Source organism: Capsicum annuum, unplaced genomic scaffold, assembly GCF_002878395.1.
Source record: "Capsicum annuum cultivar UCD-10X-F1 unplaced genomic scaffold, UCD10Xv1.1 ctg1184, whole genome shotgun sequence".
Taxonomy (NCBI): Eukaryota; Viridiplantae; Streptophyta; class Magnoliopsida; order Solanales; family Solanaceae; genus Capsicum; species Capsicum annuum.
Genome location: NW_025816951.1, coordinates 1,333,707 through 1,356,048, shown reverse-complemented (window position 1 = coordinate 1,356,048; position 22,342 = coordinate 1,333,707).

The window sequence follows — 22,342 nt, the reverse complement described above, 5'->3', positions numbered from 1 at the left end:
AGTTCTACAAATACTGATGTGGATCCTTACGTGACAAGCCTATAAGTATTCTGATAATGTGCAATAACTGCTCCTTTTGTTTGAAGTTTATTGGACATGAATGAACCATCTCGGCAATATGGAACCTCTCCCCCGGAGCAACCGAATTTGCATACACTTGATGTAACATTAGTTATGATTGGGATTATCAATACGTGAACTGGTCTCTAAGCCATTACTTTAGGAACAACCTTGTCTTGTTGATCTTGTTGAACAATGCTTCAAGTACATGTAGAATCAAACTTTATGTTTAATAGTATGAGAAGAGATTCAGATATGTATTAGGTCCACAAGTAACTCCTAGCTCATAGCCATGTTAAAATATTTCTTACCGATTGCTTTCTTGCAATGAATCTTTCTATATTTAACTTCAAATGAGAATAACTCTTAGATTATGAAGTGTTTTTGCACTCGAGAACCATAAAATGAAAGTTCTTTGATTCCTCTTTCCAAACCGTCTATCTTCACATTAATTTTATTCTAGAGCTAAGAGTTATGGACATTTTAGTGAAGCACTATCTAGTAATGAGAACCTACAAATAGAAACCATAATTGTGGTCAGAAATCAGAACTATACAATGGTCTCGTCTGTACAAAACGACACCAAAAACCTATGATTTGACAAATATACATCCCAATCATAAAATTATACCACTATCTTGGTTAGAAACCACAATTTTGGGCATGATCTTGTCTTTTAAAGTTTATTTATCTTGGACTTCCATTTTATAAACCAAGGTACAATTGTAGGTGGATCTCATGAGTCATACCAAGGCTCGTATGATGAAGTCCAGGAGCCTAAAATAATACACCCAACCAAGAGAGCCACCCATTGCCATAGGTGGGTCCCATAATTATAGGATGGTCCGTATGTCTGCTGATAGGTGTTTTTATATACTTATTTTCCACTTCTACCCATATTTAAGCTTAGTTTTGAGGATAAATTATAGTGTTTGTGTTAATATATAGTGAAATATGTGTAAATATTATCTAAGACTCATATTTATGTGACTTATAGTGCAATTGAATCAATACAAGAGTCAAAATGGCCTAGGAAAGGTTAGACGAGATAACTAGTTAAATCGGCCTATGCTTTGCTTATTCTTCTGTAGTTTTGATAAGATTTGGGTATTGTATGGTATAATGATTATGATGATCTATTGTAGGAGTCTATTGAATCTGATTTATATGATAAATAAATCTCCACATGAGCCATAATGGCACGACTAAGATTATCTTAAAAACAAACACTGACTCTAGACAATCAACTAATTTGTCGGGTATAAATACCCCCAGGAATTGATAACATAGATAATACAAGACATGACCACTCTTTAACAACATAACAATTGCATCTCTTCAAGCACTTGGAAATATTAACATGTGGTTGCATAGGGAATACATACTAATATCTCATAATTCATCCAATAAGGTCTTGCATCAAACACTTAACATGCATTAAAATGTACATAATTGGGGATTTCATGCTAATATGTCACAATGAATTTACTAAGGCTTTTCAACAAACACTTGGAATGCATGAACTTATACACAATTTGGGAATTCTTGTCAACATGCTATAATGACCCTAATTCCTTCACACAAGCATTTTGTCAAACATATGGGGAGCATGCTTTGGTTATACAACAAATACTACACCTATGTATCATGATTTCATCAACCAACATGCAACATGAAGGAGTTTTATCATGAACATCACATAATTCATCACATGCTAGAATTAATTCTTAAAACATGTAGCCTAAATCATGAATTAAAACTCAAAAACACACAATCATGAACCTCAATACACATAAATCATGAAATTTAATAAATACATAAACTTTATAATTGTGGAAAAGGATTCTTGAACTTCTTGGGTGGAAGGAACTCAAGAATCAACATCTAACATACCTGAAAATCTAGATTCTTGAAGTTCATGAAGACTCTTAGAGGGATTCTTGAGATTGCTTTTGAAACTTGGGGGCTAGGGTTTTCTATTTTTGAGAGAGAATGCTTTTGTTCTTGAGGAATAGTGAAAATAAATAAGCAATTTTGGCTATTAAGGGTTTAAATCCCAAATATAGGCTGATTAGGGGCTTTGGGAAATTATCAATTAGTACCTGAAATTAAATAAAGGAACCTGAAAATCTTGATTTCTCATGCTGGCATGATACAGTGAAATTGCGCCAGCTCACTGAAAACTGGACAATTGGGAAACTGGTTGGTGGCGCGACCCGGTGAAAATTGTGTTGCCACCTTGGTTTCAAACTGGAATAGCACCACGATGCGGTGGAATTGCATTGGTGCACTGGAAATTAACAATTCTAAAATTGAGCCTTGGCGTGATGCGCCAACATCACGCAGGCTCACTGGTTTTTGACAAATGCCACTTTGGCTGACTTTGCGATGAGCTAAAGTACCAGGTAGTAAACTGTCTAACTAAAATGGCTTTAACTCTTTGCTCGGGTGTTAGATTTGGGTGAATTTGGTATCGATGAAAAGGTTATTTGATTTCCCACATGATAAAAAGTCAAAATTTTAAAAATTTCACATATAATAAAATATATTCATCTTTGAATCAAGATATTTGATGTTCTAGGAACAAATCAAAGCTAGATAGAAATACGGGGCATTACAGTTTATTATTGATTGCTATGATGGATTACTGAATATAGGTATTATGAAGAAACAGAGAGTTAAGTTTATGCCTTTTTATTGGATATGAATGCGAAGCAATGGTGGAGAGTGTATGTTTAATGTCGGTCACCAATTTTTCCTTCATTGACATTGGAGCAGTTCCATGTTTTTTTACTGACCAATTTTTCCTCCATTGACTTGGCAGTAGCTCAATGCTTTATTATAAGAGAATTATTTCCACGACCATCCACAAATGTATGAAGGATGAGTTTTTGGCATTGTAGAAGGTTGACATGTCAATTTCAGTCTGTGAGGCCAGGTTCCATGCCTTATCTCGCAACGCTGAAAAACTCTTAATTTCTGAGGAGGAGAGGATTTTTACTACCATCAAGGGTTTTGATTAAGATATTTTAGTATTGTCTATGAATATGATTTAGCAGGGAAAGGGTTTAATAAATTTGTTGACTATGTGTAGAAGTTGGAGAGGTACCCAAGTGGGTTAGGCTAAGATGTTAGCCCAAAAATATCATAATATTGGAAATTTTAGAGGGTCTTAGTATAAAGGCTATAGTCAGTAGGTCTATTTATCTAGTCCTATTCAATCGGCGTTGCTAGCTTCTACTATGGTTCTAGTTGAGGGTTCTTCATAGACCCAGGTTGTTAGGGGGACAATGGGATTTTTACTCTTCCACTAGTTGTCCCTCTATCTAGCGGGGATATTACTATTGTGGTATGTTAAGGCACTTTAAGAGAAAATGTCCTATGAGACAAGAATATGCTTAGATATAATAGACTTGAGCTATGGTTCTAATAGGTAGAGAGAGAGGAGGTACTGGTAGGGTACATCCACAAGGTGGATTGGGAAATCAAGAAGGCATTTGAGGAGGTTGAGAATGTGGTGACATAGTGGAAGGAGAGCATTTTGTAAGGGAGTTAGCCTATATTTATGATCGGTCTCATTGTTATGAATTTTTGTGAAAGATTGATGTCGAGGCTTCTAATGTAGTGATCATAGGTACTATTTTTGTTTGTGACTTGATGGCTACTGTTTTATTTGATTTAGGGTCTACTTATTCCTATATATTTGTCCAATTTACGGTGGGTTTGAATCTAGTTTGTGATGTACATGACTATCCTATTTTTGTTTCTACTCTAGTGGGTGAGTTTTTGATAGTGACCTATGTTTATCATTCTTGTCTAGTAGTATCTGTGGGTTCTTAGGCTTGGATACACTTGGTTATTCTAGATATGTTAGACTTCATATAATTCTGGGCTTGACCTGGTTATCTCCATATTATGCTATTTTAAAATATAATGCTAAAATAATTTCTAGCTATGCATGTGATGTAGGAACTATAGTGGAGGGAGTGTATAGGACCAAACCAGTAAAGATTATATCATGTGTCTAGGCTAGGATGCTTGTAGGGAAGGGATGTTCAATATTTTTAGGTCATTTTTGTGATGTAGATGTGGGGTACACTTTTATTTATTTAATTTTAGTAGTCTCCAAATTTCAAGATATGTTTCCTTAAGACCTACCAGGTGCCTCCAGATGGTGATATTCATTTTTGGATTGACATAGAGCAGCACACTCGCCCTATTTTAATTTCACTTTATCGAATGGCTCCTTCGGATTTGAGGGAGCTCAAGACTTAACTTCAGGAGCTACTTGACAAAGTTTTATCCGTCCAAGTGCTTTACCTTAGGGTGCTCATGTCCTATATGTTGAGAAAAAGAATGGTAGTATGAGGATATGTATTGATTATAGATAGCTGAATAAGGTTACCATACAAAATAATTATATCTTGCCATGCATAAATGACTTATTTGACCAGTTATAGGGTGCATCAGTGTATTCAAAATTTATTTGAGGTCAGGTTATCATCAGTTGAAAACTAGACCCAAGGACATATCGAAGATAACTTTAAGAACTTGGTATGACCATAATGAATTTTTGGTGATGTCTTTCAGGTTGACTAATGCACCTAAAAACTTAATGAGTTTAATGAACATTATCTTTAATTTGTTCTTGAATTAATTTTTTATTATATTTATCAATGATATCCTTGTGTAATCTAAGAGTGAAGAAGAGCATGCAAGCCATCTTCGCATAGCTTTGGAGATTCTAAGGGAGAAGCAGTTATTTGTTAAGTTTTTGAAGTGTGAATTCTGGTTGTCTTCAGTTGCCTTCTTGGGGCATGTGGTTTCTGAAAAAAGGGTGATCGTGGATCGTTAGAATATTGAGGCAGTAAAGAATAGGAATCATCCTAGATCAATGACCGAGGTAAGAAGTTTTGTGGGGCTTTCTAGGTACTACCGCACATTTGTCAAGAACTTTGCAACTATTGCAATGCACTTGACAAGGTTGACTCAAATATAAGTGCCATTTATTTTGTCCAACAAATGTGAAGAGAAATTCCAAAAGCTCAAGACTCTCTTGACTTCACTACCCATTCTTTCATTGTTGGTTGAAAGTAAAGACTTTATTATGTTTTGTGATACCTCACTATTAGGTTTGGGTGTTATGTTGATAAAGGAAAATATTTTGAGACACTATCTTTATGGTGTAAAGTGTGAGATCTTCACAAATCATCATAGCCCACAACATGTGTTTATTTAAAAGGAGATAAATATAAGGCAAAGGAGGTGGATGTTATTGCTGACAGATTATGATGTGTATATTCAGTATCATTCGGGTAAGGCCAATGTGGTGTCAAATGCATTGGACTAAAAAGCTAAGAGTATAGGTAGTTTATAATTTTTTAGGGTATCCAGGTAACCATTAGCTATAGAGTTTCAAACTCTAGTATCTCTGAGCATGTTGTTTAGGGTACCAAACAGGGGTGGCATATTAGCTAATGTAGAGTTAAAGTCATCGTTAATGAAGAAGATTAAGGCTAAGAACTCGAGGATAAGAAATTGAATGCACTCTAATATAAAGTGGTATGTAGGGAGGTGACGAATACCACTCTTAATATATGAGGGCTGTTTTGGTTTAATGGAAGATTATATGTTCCTCAGGTTGGTGATCTGATTCATGATGTACTTTTTAGGCCCATTGCTTATTTTATTCTATTCATATGGGTACAACCAAGATGTACATGACTTGAGGAAACATTATTGGTAGCTCGAAATGAAAAGTCAAAATTGTTAGCAACTAAAGTTTAAGATGAGTAGATAGCAAAGGTTGGAACCAATGCCCCCTGGGTTGAGGGGAAGGGTGATATTAAGAAGGCATCGCTGCACTTTACAGCTAAGTTCTGGTGGATAATAGTAAAGCACTAATTAAGTTTGACATCTATAGATAACGTGATCACTTAGGATAGAGAAGCGTTGATTGACAGCTTGATAGCTGGTTATGATATCAATTTTGTTAGGTGGATCTTGACAGAGATCCATGAGAAAGCATTCAGAAAGTTCAACAACCTTCTTTTTCCATGTTTGGTGCATAGAATATATGATGAGGTAGAAGTGCCTCCTATTTTAGAGCTAGATCAAAGGATCTAGGTGACCATCCTGGCAAATATTAGTATAATAAGGATCCAACCAACCTAATTGCACTACATCGTACACAATCACCCACTTTTTGGGTATAGATATTTTTGAAGGACCTTTTATTTTTGCTGAGCCTGTTGAGAGATTGAGTGAGAGTATTTTTGTAGAGCTGGGTAGCTAGAGAATAGAGTCCATCACTACTACAGCTGGTGAGGGGGGTTAAGGACACATCAACACCAGCCTTGGCTTCCACTTCAACACTAGCCATAGCTTTCACTTTACCCCCTCGCTTTCCAGTTGCTGGATTTATTCGTATGCCTTAAGATTTCTTGCAATAGATGGTGGAGAGATAGTAGGAGTTAATTGATGACCTTATACAGATAGAGACCCAGCTGGTCGCACTATTTAGTCAACTCAAGCCATGGGTCCAGCAATATTAGAGGCTGTTGAGGCCAGAGTTAAGGGCAGGATAACGACTACTATAGAGGGGTTCACAAAAAAAATGCATGCTTAAATTTACAATTTTAAGTGTCAAATAGGAGCATAACTACTGAGGTCTTGGTACCTAACTTTTTAGGCCTTTGCGAGGAGGAGGCTACATTGCAATCAGAGGTGCAATCATTAGTTGAGATCCACATTTCAGTAGTCCCTCTAGTTATTTCTACCTTTATGTAGCCATTTACCAGGACAAAACCATGTTTTTTGAGTTGTTCGTAAATGATTATGAGACCTTTATTATTAGGTCCAAGAGAGGATATGTGGAGGAGTTACACGACCATGGGATGGAATTTTAGGTGGCCTGAAAAAGGCCGTCGTACAATTGATAGTTTAGCGTATGGTGGATAAGGATAGGCGTGCCCAGATGGTATCTACGACTCTTCTAGTAACGCCCCACCACCTCCTCATCCAAATCAGCCACGTGATGCCTCCAATGAGGGTGATTATATACTTATACCTTGTTGTGTTTATTTTCTAGCATGAACTAGGGACAGCGCATCAACTTTCAGTTGGGGGTGGGGGTGTATCACAATCGAGGATTTTTTTTGCCATGTTTTTTTCTCATTGGCTACATTATCTTAGTAGAATAGGCATGTTTAGGTTATGTTTCTGTCATTGTATGAGTTACGTTTATATGTTTAATTAGGAGACAAATAAGGAACCTAAGTTCAATTGACATGTTGTGTGTTTTTAAATGTTTAAGAAAAATGATACCTATTAAAAAAATTTGTGAACTGTGTGATTTAAATATACGTGTGACCATTGTGTAAGTTTTTTTATGGCATTAGTATTAAGGAAAATATAATCAAAGCTTAGGATTGCATACATCGGATAGGTAATAGTTGGTGATATGACCCTGTACTATGTTTGTGGCATTTACATAGTTCTCATTGTGAATTTAATTCAGAACTTGCCCAGTTAATCTTCCCTAGGTTGTAGGATAGTTGGTTAGGACATGATCATAAGCCATTCTTCAATTTGTCCACTCATATCCTAAAAGACTGTCCAAATGTGAATAAGTATCCTTTGATCCCTATTTTGAGCCTAAGTTGACCTAGTTTCTTGTTTTAAACCTTTCACCTTCCTATTTAATTACCGATAACCTATTTTTACCTTAGTCCCTCCTCAACACTGCGCACCTCAACTCAGACAAAATGCCTAAGTTAAGGGTGGCTATCATAGGGGTGTGTAGTTAAAAATTGGTATGCAAACGAGTGTTGAATAAAGGAAAAAGTAAGTAAGCTTGGATGTGGTAGAAAAGTGTGAAAAAGAAAGAAAATAAAGAGAGAAATATGAATAAAAAATGAAAAATAAAATAAGAAAAAAAAAGACAAGTGAATAAATGAAAAGCAAAAAGAAAACCACACCTAATTCGAACAATCAATAAAGGAGAAGAGAAATAAAAGAAGAATGGTTGAAAAATGGAGCCTAAAGTGTAAGTGTTGTGTCACGGAGGGTGAGTCACTATATCCTAAATATACCATACCTGCTCCCTAGCCTATGTTCCAAGCACCGCAAAGTCCTATAGTGATCCTAGGACAACTGTTCGAAAAACTAGGATATAGGAAATAAAGGCAAGCCTATGGCATTTTATGCTCATTTTTGGAAATTTTTCTGTGAGTGTAAGTGTCATGGTATAGTCCCTTGAATTGACATGCATGATGATACTATAAGAGTTAGGACTTTTTTGCTGTGAGGGTACATGGGTTGTGGTTGTGTTGTTGAATGCTTATCTATTTGGGCAATGTAAATTACATATATGCTCATTAGTTTGTTGCTAATGTAATTCCATCACTTGATTCCTTTATGTGATACTGTTGTGCTACATGAATCCATATAGTGGGTTTGAAAGTCGTAAATAGGAGGAGGTAAAGATTTTTGCGCCAAAATTGAATTGACTGTCGTATGTGACTTAGGTTTCTTTTAGTTAAGCATTGTGTTTTTATGTTATGTTTTAGTTGCTTGAGGACATATAAATGTTCTAAGTTGAGGGTATTGATGTTCTATGGTTTTGTGGCACTTCCAATACTTAAAATAAGGAAATTATGCAAGTACTTAGGTCTTTTTGTTAGATATGATGTGTTATTATGTTGGTTTTGCAGTACAACAGGGTTCTAAATAGAGAAGGAACAAAAAGATATGAAAGGAAGTAGAAGTCTACCTACGAGACCCACCTACAGGTAGTAGGTAGTACCTGTAGGCCCGTAGGTTAGGTTCGAAGATTTAAAGTTCTAAAAGTTGCTGACTCCCTCTGATTCCTACAAAGGTTACCTAGAGAACGTAGGTGGTACCTATGACCCTGTATTTAGCTCTCGTAGGTTGGTGATATAAAGCCAGGAGGATTATCTGGTTCCTATGAACCCTCCTAGGACTCGTATGTACTACCTACAACCCATAAATGAGGTCATAGGTAGGTACCATCCATATTTTCCTACTTTATTTTGGAAAGGATTTTTAGGTTTTCTGATGTAACTATAAGTATCCCATTGATGTTTTACTAGTAGTTTATGGACTTTTACATAGTTTTACATACTTTTGAGTTCTAAGAAACAATTTTGATCATTGGATTCATGTTTTTGGTTCTTAGGGTTTGATATAAAGTTTAGATTTTGGTTTTCATTCTTAATTCTTTGTGAGATCAAATATATACTTTTAATTATGAATTATATATGTGTTGTTGCAATCATGAGCAACTACACCTCTTAACTAGGGGTGTGAGAACCCTGATGGATTAACGAAGTAGAGAAATAGTAAAGTCATTTTTGATTGGTGTTTGTGCATGTATTGTTGTTTTCTTTGTATTAATTGCTTTCTTGACAACTACAAATCTTAAAAACCTGCCTATATTCAATACTAACTTGAGAGATAGGTTAAGACAAGGAAAAGAAGATCACAATAGTGATTTGAAGCTATCCACCTTCATCTAGTTAACATGAGATCGAGAAGAGATAGTTAATTTGGGATCCAAGATAAGGGTTAGTAATGCGACAATCTAAAACTGAGAGAATATAGGTTAAATTCACCAAAACAAGGTTCAGATATGGATAGTGATACATAACTTATTAGATTCTGCATGAAAGACACCAAGATAGTTTGACAAGAATGATAAGCCTGTAGAGTTAAGAAGTCTTTGGGAACACTATCCTAGTGATTGTATCATAAAGATAATAGGCGTATTTTCCAACAATTGTTACTATTACTACTATTCTTAGAAAACTATCATTTACTTTATGCACTTTTCGACTACATCAACAAATTCTTGATAGTTATTCATCCTATTCCCTATGGGTTCGACCCCAACCTTTGTTGGATTTTATATTTGACAAGTGTCTGTGTTAAACTTTTCAAGAGGTGTAATTTGGACGACATCAATACCTCACTTGTAATTCTAGCGGTTGTGTCCATATTTCAGGATACCATTGCCTCTCTCTTTCTAACATTGTCTTTTATTTGGACTTACACACTTTCTTCTGTTTTTGGGGTTGCATCCCCTTCTTGACATTATTAGTATGTTTTGGTACGTTGAGTTTTTAATTCTAGGGGTGTCTGTTCTAGTATTTATTTTTGTATTTTTTGCCTATTGATAGACTGGTTAATCCGTGAACTATTAATGGGATAGTTTTATTTATTTATTCTAAGTGTTGGATTATGTGTTTGGGGTTATTGGTTATCCCACTAGGTAAGTAGTGTGGGTGCAACACATGTGGAGTTTGGGTTTTGACATGTTCCTTTGTAACTCCCTAAACTTTGGTGGCCGTCCCAAAAATCTTTTATAACCTTTCTAAATCTCTACTCCCTTTAGTGATTCAGCCATAGCTAGAAGTGTGTAAAAATATTGCACTGTCATAGTTTCTCAGAAAGTTGCCTAAGATAATCTTATAGAGTTACAGGAGCGATTTTGATGTTATTCTTGTCATGTATTGGATCCACTCTTGATATGACTACATCAATTGTAGAATTAGAGTAGTCTAATTTTAGTTTTCGAATAAGCCACTAATAGAGTAGAAGAGTAGTACCTCAGTTCCTATAGGATGGTTTGTCTCTTACTTAAGGCTAGAAAAAATAATTTCATAGGGTGCATCTATTATCTCATTTGGGTTAAGGATACAAAGTATGAAACCCCAAAGTCAGTTCCAATAGTTAATGATTAACCCGAAGTACTTACCAAAGATCTGCTAGGTGTTTCTCCTGAGCAGGAAATTGACTTCGAAGTAGATCTCTTTCCAAATACCTAGCCTATCTCAATTCCACCCTATAGAATGGTTGTAGTCAATCTTAAGAAGTAGAAGAAATAGTTGAAAGAACTCTGACCCGACCTGACTCGACCTAGCCTGACCTAGGGCCTTGTTGTAATGGGCATCCCAAGTCCAACCAGAACCAGGGACGACTTCCGTTACCCAACCCAACTATCTCAATGACTACTTTGAGTCAGATGAATTCCAAACATATAACAAGATAGGGTGTAATTGCACAATTCCAGACTCTAGGATAGGTTTATGACCATGATCGACCCAAATGAGTCCAACCGTCCAAACCCAACCAATAACCAATTACCGAACCATAACCACAAACCAACAACCTAAACAAAAACCAAGCCAAGTTCCATAACATAGCATAAAAGGATGGAACAATGAGAAATTGAGTCCAAAAATATCAGCCTCAATACCAATGCCAATACTAACGCTGACACTAATACTGATCCCGCCCCTACTAACCCATAGTAGTTCCACAAAAGCCTCTATCCAAAAAAAACCAATATTCGGCTGGGACATGCCCTAAGCATAGCCAAAACCTATATCCATAAAATATCAAAAATAAGTAAAAACATCCATTAACATAAAATGGATCCTTCAAGCATATGGAAGCTCACCACTTCAATCCAGTAGCTGATCCCAAAATTCAATCACTAAGTAGGAAGAGCAGAATGGTCGGTTCCTACATTGTGTGGGGATACAGCTGCTCGAGGACAGGTTAGCGGATGAACACTAGAAAGTACTCAAGATAAGGACAAAATAATGCCATCCAGTAGAACCAAGTAAACCAACCATATGCACACAAACTATACATATATACATACATATAAATATATATATATATATATGTTGGGAAAGGAAACTGGGTTTAACATGTATTTGAAATCATTAACCTGGGTATGTGTAGCTTAACCATGTAGAATGACCCATGGGCTATACGGGTCCAGTGTAACCCTCTAAAAGAGCCCTGATGCATGTAGTCGCGTGAACCGAAGAAAGCATAAGAGTAGGAGATTCCTGAGTACCCTTTTCTCTCCATGATACAAATGTATAGTGTACTTAGAGGATTCCCATGTACCTCATAGTATCATATATGGTCGCTATGACCAACCCCTCTTGTCGACAAATATGAGTTTTCATTGTCCGTCCATTGGACTCGTACCTTCATGGTTAGCTATCACACACAACCATTATTGCTCAATTAAAACCACTTTCTACCAACCAAACCATTGTTCCATTATTATTAACCAAGTCTATAGGCAGTGGTATCATCATACCGACTATAATTTGCAAACAATGTCCTTAGCCAACTTTTTTATGAAAACGGATTCCCATGTACCCATAGATTACATTATCAAGTTAACTTGGGGGAATCCGTGTACCCCACAAGTGTTCCATTATTAAGTTTCTTAGGGAAGTCCTATGTACCCCATAAGTTGTTCATTAACATGTTAACTAGGGGGATTCCCTTGTACCCACAAGGGAGTTTAATTAACCATAACCATGGCCACCAAACCCTACCATTTTAACCATTCCAAACCATTTATACCATTTAGGGTTTCCATTACCAAACCATACAATGCAATAGTTCCATTAAAAAGTTCAATAATATAGTAAAAGCATTCTCATAGGAATTTTATCAAACATGTTGGGGGAATAGTGTTTCCAAAACAAATTCCAATTAACAATTAACCATTCCTATGAAACCAATTGTCCAACCACCATTTAAAGCATGTAAAAACATAATTAAAACGTGGGAAAACCATAACCAAGAATTTATAACCAAAACCCCAACATATATTTGAAAAGCCCAAAACCATACAATAATCACACCATTAAAACATTGTACAAATCATACCATTTGTTGCAACAAACAATGATGGAGGAGTATCTTACCTTAAATAAAGAAGATGATGGAGAGAAATCATCAACACAAGCAGCAAATAGACCTCCTAAGTAAAATCCTAGCCTTCCTTTACCCTAGCATTCATTATCCAAGAGCCATAGAGAGAATTGTAGAGTGTTTAAGAGAGTTTTCTAACTATTTAATGATAGAATAATATGGTAAATAACCTCCCAAGTAGTTTAGAAGCCATGGGGCCTAAATATGTTAAGTGGGGAAATGTCTAGATTGCCTCCTCTTAAGCTGCATAAAAATCCCATCAAAGGGTATGTCTATACCATACTGGTAATCCCCTTCAATACGAGTAGTACCCACTACTCATACCCTAGGCCTCCTCCTTGAACCCAACACTATCCAATATAACATTTACCCAAACAAAGTCGTACCTAAGTATACGACTAGTACCCTTGACCCGTACCCCTGGTAGAATAGAGTCTCAAGAGGTTTGAACATTGTCCACTATACGAGTCCCTAGCATGACTCGTACCCTAGTTTATGGCTCATGGTGAGCCACCCGTACTCAGATCTAAGTTACTTTACTAAGTCTCAAATCAATGAAAGAAAAACCCAAACCAAATGACCCATATCCAACCATACGACTCGTACCAACCAAAGTCGTACCCATTTCAGAAAATAATCCAACCCAACAACCAATACTGGCTAGCATACGACACAGGCATATCACTCGTACCCCATTATACAATGGGTACCCACCAGTCGAATGCTATCTAGAACCCAAAAATCCAAAAAATTTTCTAAGGGTCCTAAACCCAGGGTGATTCAGTATCCCCCATTAGGATAATTCATTCCTGAATGATGAACAAGGTAGGTACAAGCACGATTTACACCCCTTAGATGCCTCCACTGTTACCTTTAACAAAGATGCAGGTGAATCAAGTAGAGTCATTTGCATTATCAAATATAAATCCAACCTTTAACCAAGTTAGAAAATAACGATGAGATCAAGAACATATTTCTTCCGCATGAATATTTCAAAAAGAAAACAAATGCAGGGTATTTGGACTTTATGTCCGCTTCCTCTTCCCACATAGCCTATTCCACCTTGTGGTTCAACCATAGAACCTTAACTGAGGCCACATCCTTGGTCCATAATCGGTGAACCTACCAATCCAATATCTAAATTGGGACCTCTTCAAAAGACAAAGAATCCGAGATACCCAATCCCTTCAAAGGAACCGCTGAAGAAGGATCACCGAGACACTTTCTCTACATAGAGACATAAAATACCGAATGAATAGAGATCAAACTAGAAGGCGACACCAATTCATATACCACATTACCAATCCTCTGTAAAAACATGTAAGGACTAATATATCTGGGACTGAGCTTCCCATTTTTTCTGAACCGCATCACTCCCTTCATGGGAGATACCTTTAGGAACACCTTATCCTCAACCTTGAACTCCAAGTCTCTACTCCTTACATATGCATAGGACTTTTGGCGACATTAGGTATCCTTAAGACCATCCCAAATCACCTTTACCTTTTCTATAACCTGATAAACTAAATCCATACCATAATATCTACCTCACCAACCTTAAACTATCTAATAGGAGTTCTACACCTCCTACCATATAATGCCTTAACCATTCCAATTCTAGAATGGTAACAATTATTATAAAAAACCTCTACCAGAGGTAGATGCTCAACCCAATTGCCATTATAGTCAATCACACATGTATAAAGCATGTCCTCCAATGTTTGACTAGTCATCTTTGCTTGCCCATCTGTCTAGGATAAAAAGCAGTACCCAGACTAACCTTTGTACCCAACTCCTTTTGAAAAAACTGCTAAAAATAAGATGAAAATTGCGTACCACAATCAGAGATAGTAGAAACAGGTAACCCATGTAGGTTTACAATCTCATAAATATACAAATTCATGTAATCCTAAGTAGAAAAGTTAATCTGCACCAGCAAGAAGTGAACGGACTTTCTCATCCTATCCATAATGACCCAAATCGAATCAAATTAGTTTCGAGACCAAGGATGACCAGTAAAGAAATATATATTGATCACTTTTCATTTTCATTCAGGCAAATCAATCTCGTAATACAACCCACCAAACCTCATAAGCTCAACTTTGACTTGTTGGCACACCATCCACTTAGCTACAAAGTTAGCCACATCCATACCACTCCACCAATACATGTCCCTGAGATCATGATATATTTTAGTCAAACTTTGATGAACAACATAAGGCGATTCATGTGCCTCAACCAATACCCTTTCATGTAACCCATCCACATCGGGAACACAAAACTGCCCTTGTTACCTCAAGGTACCATCACCTCTGATCTCAAACACCATCACCCTTTTCCCACCTATATCACCTTTGATTTTTATCAAGATAGGATCTAGCATTTTCTTTTCCTTGATCTCTACACTAAGAGACAACCGAACCTTTTCTTGTACCATCCCCGAAGTCTAGAAGATGAACCTTAAGATTAGCCAAGAGGTGAATATCCTTCACTAGTTCCCACTTCTCCTTTTCCACATAAGCCAAACTATTAATGGATAACCTGCTAAGAGCATCAGCAATTACATTAGCTTTACCTGAGTGGTAGGGAAGACTCATATCATAGTCCTTGAGAAGCTCCAACCATCTTCTTTTCTTGAGATCTAGCTCCTTTTAAGTGAACACATACTCTAGACTCTTATGATCAGAAAAAAATGTCCACGTGTACTCCATATAAATAATGCCACCATATTTTCAAAGCAATAACCACTGCTAAAAACTCCAAATCATGAGTTGTATAATTCCTCTCATGTACCTTCAACTGCTTGGAAGCATAGGCAATCACCTTTCCATGCTGCATCAAAACACAACCAAGTCCCACCCGAGATGCATCACAATAAACCATAAACCCCTCATTGCCTTCAAGCAATGTCAAAATCAAAGCCGAAGTTAGCTGATCTTTAATCTTCTCAAAACTCTCTTCACTAGCATCTAACCAAGAAAAATTTACCTTCTTCTGAGTTAACTTAGTTAATGGGGCAGTTATCGTCAAGAAACCGTCCACGAAATGCCTATAAAACCTAGCCAAACCCAAGAATCTCCAAATGTTAGTTAGAGTCATGGGTCTTGGCTACCTTTTAACCACAACCACCTTTTGTGGATCCACCATGATCCCCTCACTAGACATAATAAGACCAAGAAAAGTTAAAGCATTCAACTAAAACTCACACTTGGAGAACTTGGCTTACAACTGCTGCTCTTTCAAAATTTGCAACACCACACGAAGGTGATTAGCATGATCCACCTAACTCTAAGAATACACCAAGATGTCATCAATGAACAAAATAAAAAAAAGATCCAAAAACTGCCTGAAAGCCCTATTTATCAAATTCATAAATACCGCTGATACATTAGTCAAATCGAGTGACATTACCAAGAACTCAAAGTGCCTATATGGAGTTTGAAAATCCATCTTAGGGATAACCTCCTCCCTAATCTTAAGCTGATGATACCCAGACCGAAGATCTATCTTATAAAAGAATTTGACACCTTGCAGCTGACAAATAAGTCATCTATCCTTGGAAGAGGATACTTGTTCTTAATTGTCACATTATTTAGCTGCATATAGTCAATGCACATTTGAAGGGAACCATCCTTCTTGCACATGAATAAAGCCAGTGCACCCTACCTGATACACTAGGATGGATGAAACCCTTATCCAAAAGTTCCTTAAGTTGCTCCTTGAGTTCCCTCAACTCAGCCAGAGCTATTCTATAAGGAGGAATAGATATTGGACGAGTGTCCAGAACCAAATCAATACAAAGCTCAGTCTCTCTATCTGGAGGAACACCAGGAAGATCATCCAAAAAGACCTCAGGAAACTTATTTACCACTGGCACCGAATGAAAAGAAGGACCTTCGGAGTTAGATTCTTTAACCTGGACCAGATGATAGAGACACCCTTTAGAGATTAATCTTTGAGCTCTAAGGTAAGAAATGAACCTCCTCTAGGATCTAGGGAATCACTATTCCACTCAATAACAAGCTTACCCAGAACCTAAATACAAACTAATAGGTTCAATAATCTAAGGACACATACAAGAGTGTAACCAATCCATCCCCAGAATAACATCAAAATCCACCATATCAAGATCAAATAAATCCACCAAAGTCTTCCTACTGCCAGTCAATACAACACCCCCCTATAGACCCTTTTAGTAACCATAGAGTCACCTATCGAGATAGAAATAGAAGGTTCTGAAATAACTTCGAGATCAAAACCAAAATACACATCCATAAATTAGGTTACATAAGAAAGAGTGGACTTCAGATTGAGCAAACAATACATGTCATGAGAAAAGAGTTGTAACGTACCAGTCAAGACATTGGGCGATGCCTCAGATTTCTGTTGAGTAGCAAGAGCATACAACCTATTCTGACTAGTGCCAGTACCAAAAGAAAAAATAGATACAGAAGTAGCACTCTTTGGTGTAGGAGTAGAAGATGAAGCAATCAGAGCCTTACTCGCTCTCGAAGCACCCTTACCAACCAAATAATTCATAATCATATAGCCTAGCTAACCATATCTATCCCTCCCCTCATTATAAAAACCCCTATGCAACCTACCACATAACCGACAAGGAGAAAATGATGAAGCCAACTGAGACCCATTTTCCTGAGATTGGACACCCTATGCCTAGAAATTTTTACTACCCTATTGATGCCTATAACCTTACTATTTTGGGTAAGAAGCACTAGTTGTAGAAAAGGAACCAGAACTCCCCCACTCTTCTTTGTCCATTTACCGCCATCTCGACCACCTTGATAATGAGCACCACCTTGTTCAGATGACCTAAACTTCTTTCCCAGCCTTTCCCCAAACTGAGCTTACTTTCTATTTTCTTTCTCCACCTGCTGCATATAAACAATCAACCTATAAATATCCATATACTTGATCAACAATATAGTCTTTCTTTTAAGGATCAACTCCCGAGATAGTACAAAAGCCAACTTTCTCACTTTTCCCATATATTAAACACCATATCTTGAGCATACTTTGAAAATTGATGAAATTTCAAGGGATATTCTTTGACAGATATTTTCCCTTGCCTTAAATTAACAAACTCCTTTTCTTTTGTTTTTCTCAACTCCTGAGGAAAGAAGTGGTCCAAAAAGGCATTAGAGAAAGTCTCCCATAAAGTTGGCTCCTTAAGACCACCTCTCACCCTATCCCATTCTTTGTACCATTAGTATGCCATATTCTTAAGCTGGTAAGCAGCAAAATTCACCCATTGCATATTCGTGGCCTACATCACTCTGAAGATTTTCTCCATTTCATCCAAGAAACCCTGAGGATCTTTTTTCACCTTCACAACAGTAAAAGTAGGAGGATTCATCTTTATAAACTGGCCAAACCTTGTGGCTTTAGCAAATAAGATACCGGATACATCCTGCTTAGCCTGTGCAGCAACCATCTGAGCAATAACATGAATTGATTGCCTAAATTCTGCATTAGTCACCTCACCCTAAGGATGACTAGTAGCAGTAGAAATCGATGGAACTCAAGAAATATTAGGGACTATACCCCTAGACCGAGTATAGATCCCCTAAGTAGTACGTGTCCCATCAATGTTGTCCCTAACTAGCAAAAAAGAGTTACTTTGCATCTCAGATAGTTAAGGCATGATCTAATAAACAAATAAACCAGGATTAGAAAGGACCTTGACCTCGCAGCTCAAAAATAGAATACAAAGAAAGTGAAACATTCCTAAATGCCTTGTATCCTCTCCCTTATATGTATGGTGCGCTACACACTCCTTAAAAATCTCTACTCGACATGGCTTTATGGACCCCCAATTGACCATGGATCTAAAGCTCTGATACCAACTTGACACGGCCCAACCCGAGGCTTTATCGTAATGGGCATCCCAAGTCCAACCAGGACTGGGGACCACTCCTATTACCCAATCCAACCATTACAATACCTACCCTTAGTTGGATGAATTCCCAACATATAACAAGACAACATGTAATTACATAATTGCAGACTATGGGATAAGTCTATGAACTTGACCATTCCAAATGAGTCCAACCGACCAAACCCAACCAATAACCAATAACCAAACTATAACTATAATCCAACAACCAAAATAGTAACCAAGCCATATTCCATAACATAACATAAAAGGATGGAGTAGTGAGAAATTTAGTCCAACGACATCAAGCCCAATACCAATGCCAATACTAAGGTTGACACCAATACCAATCTCGCCCATTCCAACCTATAGTATTTCTATAAAATCCTCTATCCCAAAGAAAACCAATATTAAGTTGGGACATGCCCCTGACCATAACCAAAACCTGTATCCATAAAATATCTAAAATATGTAAAAACATCCACGAATATGAAATGGAGCCTTCCAGAATATGGAAGCTTATCACTTCAATCCAGTAGCTAGCCCCAAAATTTGATTACCAAGAAGGAGTAGAATGGTCGGTTCTTGTATCACATGGGGATACAGCTGCCCAAGGACAGGTTAGCAGATGAACGCTAGCAAGTACTCAGGATAATAAGAAAATAATGCCATCCATTAAAACCAAGTAAACTAACCATATGCACACAAACCATATATATATATATATATATACAACTATGCCGGGAATGAGAATGGGGTTTAGCATGCATTTGAAATCATTTACATGGGTATATGTAGCTTAACCATCCTAGAACCACCGACAGGCTATATGGGTCAAGTATAACCCCTAAACAGGCCACCATATGTGTAGTCGCATAAACTGGAGATACCATAAGAGCAGCTGATTCTCGAATACCCTTTTCTCTCCATGATACATATGTACAATGTACTTAGCGGATTCCCATGTACCTTATAGTATCATATCTAGTCTCTATGACCAACCCCTTATGTCGGCAAACATGAGTTTCCAGTGTCCGTTCATTGGACTCACACCTTCACGGTTAGCTAATACACCCCGCCATTATTGCCCAATTAAAACTATTTCCTACCAACCAAACCATTATTCCATTATTAATAACGAAGGATATAAGTAGTGGTATCATCATACCGACTATAGTTTGCAAATAATGTCCTTAGCCAACCTTTTTATGGAAAGGGATTCCTAGGTACTCATAGATTACATTATTAAGTTACCTTGGGGAAATCCCATGTACCCCACAAGTGTTCCATTATTAAGTTTCTTAGGGGATTCCCATGTACCCTACAAGTTGTTCATTAATATATTTACTTGGCGAATTCTCTTGTACCTTATAAGAAAGTTTAATTAACCGTAACCATGACAACCAAACCCTACCATTTTAACAATTCCAAACCATTTAATCCATTTATACCATTTAGTGTTCCATTACAAAAACATACAATGCAATAGTTTGATTAAAAAGTTCAGTAATTTAGTAAAAGCATTCTCATAGGCATTTTATCAAACATGTTGGGGGCATAGTGTTTCCAAAACCAATTCCAATTAACAATTAATCATTCCCATGAAACCAATTGTCCAACCACCATTTAAAGTATGTAAAAAATAATTAAAATATGGGAGAAGCATAACTAAGAATTTTTAACCAAAACCCCAACATATATTTGAAAGCCCCAAAACCATATAATAATCATGCCATGAAAAAATTGTATAAATTATGCCTTTAGTTGGAACTAACAATGAGGGAGAAGTATCTTTCCTTAAATGAAGAAGATGATGGAGAGAAATCACCAACACAAGCCCCAAATAGACCTCCTTAGTGAAACCCCAGCGTTTCTTTATCCAAGAGCCTTAGAGAGAATTGTTGAGTGTTTAAAAGAGTTTTATAAGTATTTAATAAGAGAATAATAGGGTAAATAACCTACCAAGTGGTTTAAAAGTCATGGGGTCTTAATAGGTTAAGTGGAAAAATATCCAGATTGCCTCTACTTAAGCTGCATAAAAATCCTATCATAGGTATGACTATCCCATACCGGTCGTACCCTTCATTATGAGTGGTACCCACTACTCGTACCCTAGGCCTTGTCCTTGTACCCAACACTATCCAATATATGATGTACACAAACCAAGTCGTACCCAAACATACGACTAGTACCTTTGACCCATACCCTTGGCAGAATAGAAGCATAAGAAGTTTGAACACCGTCCATTATATGAGTCCATGGTACGACTTATACCCTATCTTACATCTCATGGTGAGACACTCGTACTCAAATCCAAATTAATTTACGAAGTCTCAAATTAAGTATAGGAAAAACCCAAACAAAATGAACCGTATCCAACCATATGACTCATACCAACCCAAGTCGTATCCATACCAGAAACCAGTCCAACCCAACAACCAACACTAGTCAGTATATAGCTATGGCATACCATTTGTACCACATTATACGAGTAGTACCCACCAGTCATATGCTGTTCAGAACCTATAAATCTAAAAAATATTTTAAAGGTCCTAAACTAAGGGTGATTCAGTCTCTCCCACTAGGATCATTCATTCCCAAATGACAAACAAGGTAGGTAAAAGCATGATTTACACCCCTTGGATGCCTCTACTCTTACCTTTAACAAAGATGCAAAGAAATCATGCATAGTCATTTTCATTATCAAATATCAATCCAACCTTTAACCAAGTTAAAAAATAAAGATGTGATCAAAAACACATACTTTCTGCACGAATATCCAAAGTAAAAAACAAATTTGGATATTTAGATTTCATGTCTGCTTCCGCTTCCTATGTAGCCTTTTCAACCCAATGGTTCTTCCATAAAACCCTAACTGAGGCCAAATCCTTAGTCTGTAATCGCCGAACCTGCCGATCCAATATCTCAACCAGGATTTCTTCATAAGATAAAGAATCTAAGATACCCAATCTCTTTGAAGGAACCATCGAAGAAGGATCACCGAGAATCTTCCTCAACATAGAGATATGAAATACCGGATGAATGAAGCTCAAACTAGAAAGAAACTCTAATTCATATGCCACATTACCAACCCTATGCAAAACCTCATAAGGACCAATATACCAGGGATTGAGCTTTCTCTTTTTACCATACTGCATTACTCCTTTCATAGGATATACCTTTAGGAATACCTTATCCCCAACCTCAAACTCTAAGTCTCTCAGCCTTACATCCACATAGGACTTTTGGCGACTTTGGGCAGCCTTAAACCTATCTCAAATCACCTTTACCTTTTCCATAGCTTGACAAACTAAATTTGGATCAAACATATCCACCTCACTAACCTCTAACTACCTAATAAGAGATCTATTTCTCCTATCTATAATGCCTTAAAATTGGACATTCCAATACTAGAATGGTAACTATTATTATAAGGAAACTCTACCCGAGGTAGATGCTCAACGTAATTGCCACCATAGTCAATCACACAAGCACGAAGTATGTCCTTCAATGTCAGAATAGCCCTCTCTGCTTGCCTATCCATATACGGAAGAAAATCAAGCTATAATATGGATACTAAGTGTATCTTTGACATATGAATATGCTCAGGATAAGATACAG